The following is an 11,818-nucleotide window of genomic DNA, read 5'->3' on the forward strand; positions in this document are numbered from 1 at the left end:
TATCATTCTCACAAGGTCTATCCAACAAGAAGATCTATGCCCTCAACATGAGAGCAGCCAATGATATAAGCTATACTATATAAGCAAACTGTTAACTAAAATAAAGAGACATATTGATAAGAATAGAATAATTATAGGGGATCTCAACACACCACTCTCATCAATAGACAGATCATTCAAGCAGAAAATCAACAAAGAAACAAGAGTGACACATTGAACCAGATGGACCTCATAGATATATACATTCCACCCTAAAACAACAGAATGCTCATTCTTCTTAAGCACACATGGAACTTTCCCCAGGATAGACCACATACTGGATCACAAGGCAGGACTCAGTGGATACCAAAAATTAAGATTATTCTCTGCATATTCTCAGACCACAATGCTTTGAAACTGGAGCTCAAACACAAGAAAAAGTTTGGAAGAAATTCAAACAGTTGGAAGCTAAGAACCATCCAGACTGAGAATTTTTTGATCAACCAGGGAATTAAAGAACTTAAACAATTACTGGAAACCAATGAGAATGAGGACATATTCATCCAAAACCTATGGGATATGGCAAAAACGGTCCTAAGGGGGAAATACACAGCCATCCAAGCCTCACTCAAAAAATTTAAAAATCCCAAATACACAAACTCTTGGGCCTTAAAGAACTGGAGAATCAACAAGTTAAGCCTACCCCACATAAGTGATAGGAAATAATTAAAATTAGAGCACAGATAGAAACTAGAGATACAGGTAGAGTATAGAAACTGTTAGAGTTAGAAACTAGAGATACAGTAGAACACATCAACAAAACTGAAGCTGGTTCTTTGAAAGAATTAATAAGATTGATAAACCACTGGCCAGACTAATCCAAAAGAAAAGAGAAAGGATCCAAATTAATAAAATTATGAATGATAGGGGAAAGATTACAACTAACACCAAGGAAATAGAAACCATCATCAGAAATTATTATCAACAGTTATATGCCAATAAGTTAAACAACCTGGAAGAAATGGATGCATTCCTGGAAACCTATAAACTTCCAAGACTGAAGCAGGAAGAAATTGACAACCTGAATAGACCATTATCTAGTAACAAGATTGAAGCAGTAATCAAAAACCTCCCAAAAAACAAGAGTCTAGGACCTGATGGATTCTCTGGCAACAAGTTCTTAGCAAATAGGGTCCAACAGTACATTAAAAAGATTATCCACCATGACCAGGTGGGATTTATCCCTGGGATGCAAAGTTGATTCGACATTTGTAAATCAATTAATGTGATAGAAAAAAATTACTAAGAGAAGAGAGAACCACATAGTCCTCTCAATTGATGCAGAAAAATCATTTGACAAAATACAGCATCCTTTCCTGATTAAAACTCTTCAGAGTAAGCTTTGTGCAGTGGCAGTATCGTAGCCAATGAGGTTTATCCGAGGCGCGATTATTGCTAATTGAAAACTCTTCAGAGTATAGGGATAGAGGGAACATTCCTCAATTTCATAAAATCCACCTATGAAAAAACCCCAAAAGACATACAAATGCTTAATAGACACATGAAAAAATATTCACCATCTTTAACCATCAGGGAAATTCAAATCAAAGCCACACTGAGATACTACCTTGCACTAGTTAACATGGCAAAAATTAACAAGGCAAGAAACAACAAATGTTGGAGAGGATTGGAGAAAGGGGAACCCTCTTACACTGTGGGTGGGAATGCACGTTGGTTCACCCACTTTGGAAAACAGTGTGCAGATTCCTCAAAAAATTAAAAATAGGGATACCCAATGACCTGGAGATTGCAGTACTGGGTATTTACCCCAATGATATAGATGTAGTGAAAATAAGGGGCACACGCACCACAATGCTCATAGCAGCAATGTCAACAATAGCCGAACTGAAAAACAAAAACAAAACTGGCAGCATCACGTTACCCGATTTCAAGCTTTACTACAAAGCTGTAATCACCAAGACAGCGTGGCACTGGCATAAAAACAGACATGGACCAGTGGAACAGAGTGGAGAGCCCAGATATGGACCCTCAACTCTATGGTGAAATAATCTTTGACAAAATAGGAAAAAATATACAATGGAAAAAAGACAGTCTCTTCAATAAATGGTGCTGGGAAAACTGGACAGCGATATATAGAAGAATGAAACTCGACCATTCTCTTACACCGTGCACAAAGATAAACTCGAAATGGATAAAAGACCTCAACGTGAGACAGGAATCTATCAGAATCCTAGAGGAGAACATAGGCAGTAACCTCTTCGATATCAGATATGGAGATATGTCTTTGGACATATCTTTGGACATATCTTTGGAGATATGTCTCCAAAGGCCAAGGAAACAAAAGCAAAAATGAACTTTTGGGACTTCATCAAGATCAAAAGCTTCTGCACAGCAAAGGAAACAGTCAACAAAACAAAAAGGCAACCCACGGAATGGGAGAAGATATTTGCAAATGACAGTACAGACAAAAGGTTGATATCCAGGATCTATAAAGAACTTCTCAAACTCAACGCACACAAAACAGATAATCATATCAAAAAATGGGCAGAAGATATGAACAGACACTTCTCCAATGAAGACATACAAATGGCTATCAGACACATGAAAAAATGTTCATCATCACTAGCCATCAGGGAGATTCAAATGAAAACAACATTGAGATACCACCTGACACCAGTTAGAATGGCCAAAATTAGCAAGACAGGAAACAACGTGTGTTGGAGAGGATGTGGAGAAAGGGGTGTTGGTGGGAATGCAAGTTGGTGCAGCCACTTTGGAGAACAGTGTGGAGATTCCTGAAGAAATTAAGAATAGAGCTTCCCTATGACCCTGCAATTGCACTGCTGGGTATTTACCCCAAAGACACAGATGTAGTGAAAAGAAGGGCCATCTGTACCCCAATGTTTATTGCAGCAATGGCCACGGTCGCCAAACTGTGGGAAGAACCAAGATGCCTTTTAACGGATGAATGGATAAGGAAGATGTGGTACATATACACAATGGAGTATTATGCCTCCATCAGAAAGGATGAATACCCAACTTTTGTAGCAACATGGACGGGACTGGAAGAGATTATGCTGAGCGAAATAAGTCAAGCAGAGAGAGTCAAGTATCATATGGTCTCACTTATTTGTGGAGCATAACAAATAACATGGAGGACATGGGGAGATGGAGAGGAGAGGGAGTTGAGGGAAACTGGAAGGGGAGATGAACCATGAGAGACTATAGACTCTGAAAAACAACCAGAGGGTTTTGAAGGGGCGGGTGGGGTGGGAGGTTGAGGAACCAGGTGGTGGGTAATAGGGAGGGCACGTACTGCATGGAGCACTGGGTGTGATGCCAAAACAATGAACACTGTTATGCTGTAAATAAACAAACAAAAATTTTCAAATACCAAACAAACAAACAAACAAAAAACAATAGCCGAACTGTTGAAAGTCCTCTGAAACCCTTCAACAGATGAATGGATAAAGAAGATATGGTCCATATATACAATGGAATATTACTCAGCCATGAGAAAGGATGAATACCCTTCTTTTCCATCATAAGGAATATGTGTAGGATCACAGATTAGTAATGAAACATGAACGGGACTGGAGGATATTATGCTGAGTGAAATAAGTCATACAGAGAAAATCATATAGTTTCACTTATTTGTGGGACATAAGGAATAGCATGGAGGATATTAACAGAAGGAAGGAAAAATGAAGGGGGGCGGGAAATCAGAGGGGGAGATGAACCATGAGAGACTAGGACTCCAAGAAACAAACAGGGTTTTAGAGGGGAGGGGTAGGAGGAATGGGTGAATCTGGTGGTGGGTATTAAGGAGGGCACGTATTGCATGGAACAATGGGGGTTATATGTAAACAATGAATCATGGAACACTACATCAAAAACAATTGAGTGACTAACATAGCATAATAAAAAATAAAAATAAATAAAACAAAACAAGATATTACTATCCACAAATCCACTAACTAAGCACAAGTAAGCTGTAGAAGGAATGCTCACTTCTGATTTGTGAAACTCTTCAGTGCCTTCACAGTACCTAATGGATCAGATGGGACATCTTTCCTTTTGACAATCTGGGAGAGGGATTCATGGACAATCATGCATTAATTATTAGTAAGTGATTTTTTTAAAGCATTTCTAATGCTTAAAAATGCTTGTACCTCAGTAGATTGTCCTGTGAATCCCTGGAGATGTATGCTTGCCCCATTCAGTGTCTGAATCCTATATACTTTGATGGATCCAAAAATACATAAAACACATTGGGGAAGTCTAAGGACATCATCTTGGACAGGGGAAACTCTGGTACCAGCCAAGGGTGGGCTGCAAGATGACCAAATTGTCCTTCAGAAAGGAACTTGTAGTATGTCAAAGTGTCAAAGGCAAACTTTACCTGTATCACAACTTTGATAGGCATTCTATTCTTTATCATATGAGTCAAATTTTCTTCCTTCTGCCTGATGCTTTGACCTTACACTTGGTTTTGAATTTGATGGATTTAATGGTACTGTTTAATGTTTATTGAATAATAACGTTTAATGTCATTTTGTGTTGCTTGATTGCCTTTAATTTTTTTTAATTTTTTAATTTATTTTTTCAGCATAACAGTATTCATTGTTTTTGCACAACACCCAGTGCTCCATGCAAAACGTGCCCTCCCTATTACCCACCACCTGTTCCCCCAACCTCCCATCTCTGACCCTTCAAAACCCTCAGGTTGTTTTTCAGAGTCCATAGTCTCTTATGGTTCGCCTCGTTTGCCTTTAATTTTAAAAATAGAGTTTAATGGCATTTCTCTTTAAGATCTTATGCCTTTTTGAATGCCTTTTTGAATCTGACAGTTTTTTCTTTATATCTGTTGTATGAATTTGTTTTCTTTAGTTCAGATCATTCTGCACCTGTCTTCATTACCCACCAGGCCATAAATAAATTCCCTGAAATCAAGCCTGGGTGTAGGGCACCTCTAAACTCCCTGTATCATGCAGGAAAATTCTTGGCACAGAGTGGTTATCAAATCAAAACTTAAATCAGGTGGTAAAAATCAGGCTGTCTATATATGGAAAAATTCTGGCCGGTATATGCCTGCAGAGTGTTATTTTTTTTTATTACTAACATTTAAAAATCAGGATATATTGCATAAAGAGCCAGATTCCCAACTTTCTTAATAAAGGGAAGATCTGAAAAACCTAGACCTAGCCTGCACACCTGCATGGCAAAAAAGTTGTTTTTCTTTGTTTTGTTTTTGGGTTTTTTTTTTGTTGTTGTTGTTGTTGACTATTTCCTTTGATGTGCAGAAGCTGCTGGAACACACTTGTGACTATCCTTCTTTTTTAAAATTTAAATTAAATTAGCCAACATGGTACATCATTAGTTTCAGGTGTAGTGTTCAACAATTCATCAGTTGCATATAACACTCAGTTGTCCTCACATGTTTCCCCTTCTTGATTGAGTAGTCACTCTCCAGTTTCTCCCAGTTAACACCACTCCCTGATCCATGAATGTCAGCTTCATTTATTGTCAAACTTGTATTTTTTTTAATAATAAAACAGTTAAAAAGGAAAATGGACTATTTATTGAACCTATAGCAGATCCTACTGTTGGATCCTATTAGCTAGGATCTTGTTGAGAATCATAGCATCCATAGTCATCAGGGACATTGGTCTGAAATTCTCCTTTTTGGTGGGGTCTTTGCCTGGTTTGGGGATCAGAGTAATGCTGGCTTCATAAAATGAGTCTGGAAGTTTTCCTTCTGCTTCAATTTTTTGAAACAGCTTCAGGAGAATAGGTGTTATTTCTTCTTTGAAAGTTTGTTAGAATTCCCCAGGGAATCCATCAGGTCCTGGGCTCTTGTTTTTGGGGAAGTTTTTGATCACTGCTTCCATCTCATTATTAGATATTGGTCTATTCTGGTTGTCAATTTCTTCCTGATTAGGTTTGGGAAGTTTATAGAATTCCAGGAATGCATCTTTTTCATCTACGTTGCTTAACTTGTTGGCATATAACTGTTAATAATAATTTCTGATATCTGTTTCTATTTCCCTGGTGTTAGTTGTGATCTCTCCTTTTTCATTCATGATTTTATTAAATTCAGGTCCTCTCTCTTTTCTTTTCTTTTGGATTCGTTTGGCCAACAGTTTATGGATCTTACTGATTCTTTAAAAATCCAGCTATGGACATTGGGGAGGGGAGGCGAACCATAAGAGACTATGTACTCTGAAAAACAACCTGAGGGTTTTGAAGGGTCAGGGGTGGGAGGTTGGGGCAACCTGAGGGTTTTGAAGGGTCGGGGTGGGGGTTGGGGGAACAGGTGGTGGGTAATGGGGAGGGCACGTTTTGCATGGAGCACTGGGTGTTGTGTAAAAAGAATGAATACTGTTACACTGAAAAAATAAATAAAATGAAAAATAGACAAAAAAAAAATCCAGCTTCTAGTTTCATTGATGTGTTCTACTGTATCTCTAGTTTCTATCTCTTGATCTCCGCTCTAATCTTAATTATTTCCCTTCTTGTGTGTGGAGTTGGCTTCATTTGTTGTTGATTCCCTAGTTCTTTAAGGTGTAGAGACTGCTGGTGTATTCTGGATTTTTCAATTTTTATTGAGGGAGGCTTGGATGGCTATGTATTTCCCCCTTGGGATAGCCTTTGCTGTATTCCATAGGTTTTGGACTGAAGTGTTTTATTCTCATTGGTTTCCATGAATTGCTTAAGTTCTTCTTTGATTTCCTGGTTGGTCCAAGCATTCCTAAGCTAGGCGGTCTTTAGTTACCAGGTGTTTAAATTCCTTCTGAACTTTTGCTTGTGATGGAGCTCCAGTTTCAAAGCACTGTGATCTGAGAATATTCAGGGAATAATCTCAGTCTTTTGGTATCGGTTGAGTCATGATTTGTGCCCCAGTATATGATCTAATCTGGAGAAAGTTCCATGTGCACGTGAGAAGAATAAGTATTCTGTTGTTTTAGGGTGGAATGCTCTGTATATATCTATGAGGTCCGTCTGGTCCAATGTGTCATTCAATCCTCTTGTTTCTTTATTGATCTTCTGTTTGGATGTTCTGTCTATTACTGAGAGTGGCCTGTTAAGATCCCCTACTATTAGTATAGTCATATCAATATAACCCTTTATCTTGATTAACAGTTCTTATGTAGGTGACTGCACCCATATTGGGGGCATAAATATTTACAATTGTTAGATCATCTTGGTGGATAGACCCTTTAAGAATTACGTAGTGTCCTTCTGTATCTCTGACTACAGACTTTTGTTTAAAATCTAATTTATCTGATATGAGAATCACTACCCCAGCCTTCTTTTGAGGCCCATTGGCATGAAAGATGGTTCTCCATCGCTTCACTTTCAGTCTGGATGTATCCTTAGGTTCAAATTGGGTCTCTTGTAGACAACATATGGATGGGTCCTGTTGTTTTATCCAATATAACTATGAAAAACCCACAGCAAATATCACACTCAAGGGGAAAAAGTTGACAGCCTTCCCTTTGAGATCAGGAACATGACAAGGATGCCCACTCTCACCACTCTTGTTCAACATAGTATTAGAAGTCCCAGTGACAACAATTAAACAACAAAGAGAAATAAAAGGTATTCAAATTGGCAATGAAGAAGTCTAACTCTCTCTTCACAGATGACATGACACTTTATATGGAAAACCCAAAAGACTCCACCCCAAAACTACTAGAACACATACAACAATTCAGGAATGTGGCAGAATAAAAAATTGATGTACAGAAATCAGTTTCTTTCTTATACACTAAGAATGAAAATACAGAAAGGGAAATTAGAGAATTGATTCCATTTACAATAACACAAGAACCATAAGATACCTGGGAATAAACTTAACCAAAGAAGGTAAGGATCTGTATTGGGGGAACTACAGAACACTCATGAAAGAAATTGAAGAAGACACAAAAAGATGGAAGACCATTCCATGCTCATGGATAAGAAGAATAAACATTGTTAAAATATGTATATTACCTAGAGCAATCTATACATTCAATGCCATTCCGACCAAAATTCCACTAGCATTTTTCAAACAGCTGGAGCAAATAATCCTAAGATTTGTATGGAGTCAAAAGAGACCCTGAATTGCTAAGGAAATGTTTAAAAAAAAAAAAAAGCAAAACTGGGGGCATCACGTTGCCTGATTTCAAGCTTTACTACAAAGCTGTGATCACCAAGACAGCATGGCACTGGCACAAAAAAATGGAACAGAGTAGAGAGCCCATATATGGACCCTCAACTCTATGGTCAAATAATCTTCAACAAAACAGGAAAAAGTATCCAGTGGAAAAAAAAGTCTCTTCAATAAATGGTGCTGGGAAAATTGGACTTCTACATGTAGAGGAATGAAACTTGACCTTTCTCTTACACCATATACAAAGTTAAACTCAAAATGGTTAAATGACCTCAGTGTGATGCAGAAATCCATCAGAATCTTAGAGGAGAATATAGGCAGTAACCTCTTTGACATCGGCCACAGCAACTTCTTTCAAGATATGTCTACAAAGGCAAAAGAAACAAAAGCGAAAATGAACTTTTGGGATTTCATGAAGATAAAAATCTTCTGCACATCAAAGGAAATAGTCAACAAAATAAAGAGGCAACCCACAGAATGGGAGAAGATATTCACAAATGACAGTACAAAGGGCTGATATCCAAGATCTATAAAGAACTCCTCAAACTCAATCCAGGCAAAACAGATAATCACGTCAAAAAATGGGCAGAAGACATGAACAGACACTTCTCCAAAGAAGACATACAAATGGCTAACAGACACATGAAAAAATGTTCATCATCCCTAGCCATCAGGGAGATTCATATCAAAACCACATTGAGATACCACCTTATGCCAGTTAGATTTAATAAGACAGCAATTAATTAATAATTAAATTAATGAAACAGTAAACAAGGTGTCTTGGAGAGGATATGGAGAAAGGGGAACACTCTTACACTGTTGGTGGGAATGCAGTTTGGTGCAGCCACTTTGGAAAACAGTGTGGAGATTCCTTAAGTAATTAAAAATAAAGCTTCCCTTTGTCCCTGCAATTGCACCACTGGGTATTTACCCTAAAGATACAGATGTAGTGAAAAGAAGAGCCATCTGTACCCCAATGTTCATAGCAGCAATGGCTACAGTCGTCAAACTATGGAAAGAACCAAGATGCCCTTCAACAGACAAATGGATAAAGAAGATGTGGTGCATATATACTATGGAGTATTAAGCCTCCATTAGAAAGGATGAATACCCAACTCTTGTACCAACATGGACAGGACTGAAAGAGATTATGCTGAGTGAAATAAGTCAAGCAGAGAGAGTTAATTTTCATATGGCTTTGCTTATTTGTGAAGCATAAGGAATAACATGGAGGACATGGGGAGATGGAGATGAGAAGGGATTTGGGGGAAAATGGAGGGGAGAAGAACCATGAGAGATTATGGACTCTGTGAGATAATCTGAGGGTTTTGGAGGCACAAGGGGTGGGAAGTTGGGTGAGCCTGGTGATAGGTATTATGGAGAACATGTATTACATGGAACATTGGGTGTGGTGCATAAATAATGAATTCTGGAACACTGAAGAGAATTTTAAAAAAGATGGGCAGAAGACATGAACACACACTTCTCCAAAGAAGACATACAAATGGCTAACAGATGCATAAAAAATGGTCATCATCATTAGCCATCAGGGAGATTCAAATCAAAACCACATGGAGATACCACCTTATGCCAGTTAGAATGGCCAAAATTAACAAGACAGGAAACAACAAGTGTTGGAGAGGATGTGGAGAAAGGGGAACCCTCTTACACTGTTGGTGGGAATGCATGTTGGTGCAGCCACTTTGGAAAACAGTGTGGAGATTCTTTAAGAAATTAAGAATTGAGCTACCCTGTGAGCCAGGAATTGTACTATTGGGTATTTACTCCTTTAAATCTTTTATTTGGCCATGAAATGCATTCATTTCTGCTGTCTGGCTTGGCAATGCCTAAGTCCACAGGGCCTGCAAACAATTGGAAGAAATAAAAACAGTTTCAGTCAAATATCCTCGATGTTCAGTCTGTGTGAGAACTTTATGTTTGTCAACATATGGATATTAATATTAAAGTAAAAATTGAGGTGAAGTATAGTGACCAGGGAGTATGTAGAGACTGATAGAGAAGTAAATCACATTCCTCTGTCGATTATAGAGACAAGTGTATATAGCATATAGGATAAACAAATTCACATTTCCATTTGCTTCTTTCCCCCTCAACATTTAATCTTTAGGAGCTGGCAGCATAGAAGGGAACTTATATTTGTTTTTATCTCGCAGCTTGAGATGTGGCTGTGACTTAACTTTTTCCTTTTGATATTAACTAAAATGACTCATATTCATTTCCATCTCAGAAGCCAGGAATCACTTCGATAATATCTTCATTTTTTTGGTACCATTTTCCACTAGGACTTGTTACCAGAACTCTAGCAAGAATGGTAATTTGTTAGAACATGAGAAAATGTCTATAAATCCTTAAGGACTTGTCATATTAGGAAGAATTTAGCTGCATGATACGGGCAAAAATTGGCGGAATCAATGATAAGAATAAATAATGAAGAGCAGGTGGTCTAAATTCATATTGACATTGCACAATGCTGGCTATCTCTACCCCATTACACCTGCCCTAATCTTGGAGAGATGCTGAGGATCACTTACATTGTGTCAAGAGAAGCGTTTGAAGAGCATCAGTTTTGAATACGTTGTACATTAGTTTATTTTGTGCATCTAGCTGGAAATTGATGTCCCCAAAGCTTTAATTCATATTTTAGATTCAGGTTTCTTAAGAATGTGGAGATTTTCTTTGCTTGGAAATGGAGGGGGGATTTCCAGCAAAAATGAGGCTATCATTGATAATGTGCTTAGTGTCAGTCCAAATGAGTCTGTCATGGGAATTCTAGGCTATTGACTTTTTTCCAAAAAACTTAAAATTCCCAGTTGTAAAAAATGATTGTGCAGAGAACCTGAGGAAGGATTTCCCCTGATATTTTTAGAAAGGGATATATAATTCTAGTCATTCATAAGATCCTCTGAAATGAAAGCACTGACTAGACCTGCATGGGAGGATGTTGGTTAGGAATCTCTAGGCCACTTGTGCTGGCTGTGACATCAGTGTGAACTGCACAAATCCGGCATGGTCTCAGTATGGCTTTGTGCCAACTTTTCTGCTTTCATATGTTTAATTGAGGAGTAACCTGCTGGAAAGGCAAAGATTAAGCTTGCCCATTGGGAAGTTAGGAAGTATTTTTGTTTCTGTGATGCCCCTCAATCCTGATCTCCTTTGTTGTCTGTTAAATTTTAAAGCAGACCATGTCGAGGAGGAGTCAAGATGGCGGAGAAGTAGCAGCCTGAGACTACATCAGGTAACAGGAGATCAGCTCGATAGCTTATCTAAACATAGCAAACACCTACAAATCCAACGGGAGAGCGAAGAGAAGAAGAACAGCAACTCTAGAAACAGAAAATCAACCACTTTCTGAAAGGTAGGACTGGCGGAGAAGTGAATCTAAAACGACGGGAAGATAGACCGCGGGGGGGAGGGGCCGGCTCCCGGCAAGCGGCGGAGGAACGGAGCACAAAATCAGGACTTTTAAAAGTCTGTTCCACTGAGGGACATTGCTCCAGGGGCTAAACCGGGGAGAAGCCCACGCGGGGTCAGCGTGGCCCCAGGCCCCGCAAGGTCACAGAAGGATCGGGGGTGTCAGAGTGTCGGAGAGCTCGCAGGTATTAGAACGGAGAAACCGGCTGCAAAGACAGAGCCGAGGACTGA

The 11,818-nt window shown here is 38.7% G+C and overlaps 1 pseudogene; it reads left to right on the forward strand.

Moving 5' to 3' along the window:
* The first annotated feature begins 1,377 nt into the window (after nucleotides 1-1,377).
* LOC123931970 lies at nucleotides 1,378-1,504 on the forward strand (annotated as a pseudogene).
* Nucleotides 1,505-11,818: the final 10,314 nt, after the last annotated feature.

Source organism: Meles meles, chromosome 19, assembly GCF_922984935.1.
Source record: "Meles meles chromosome 19, mMelMel3.1 paternal haplotype, whole genome shotgun sequence".
Lineage (NCBI taxonomy): Eukaryota > Metazoa > Chordata > Mammalia > Carnivora > Mustelidae > Meles > Meles meles.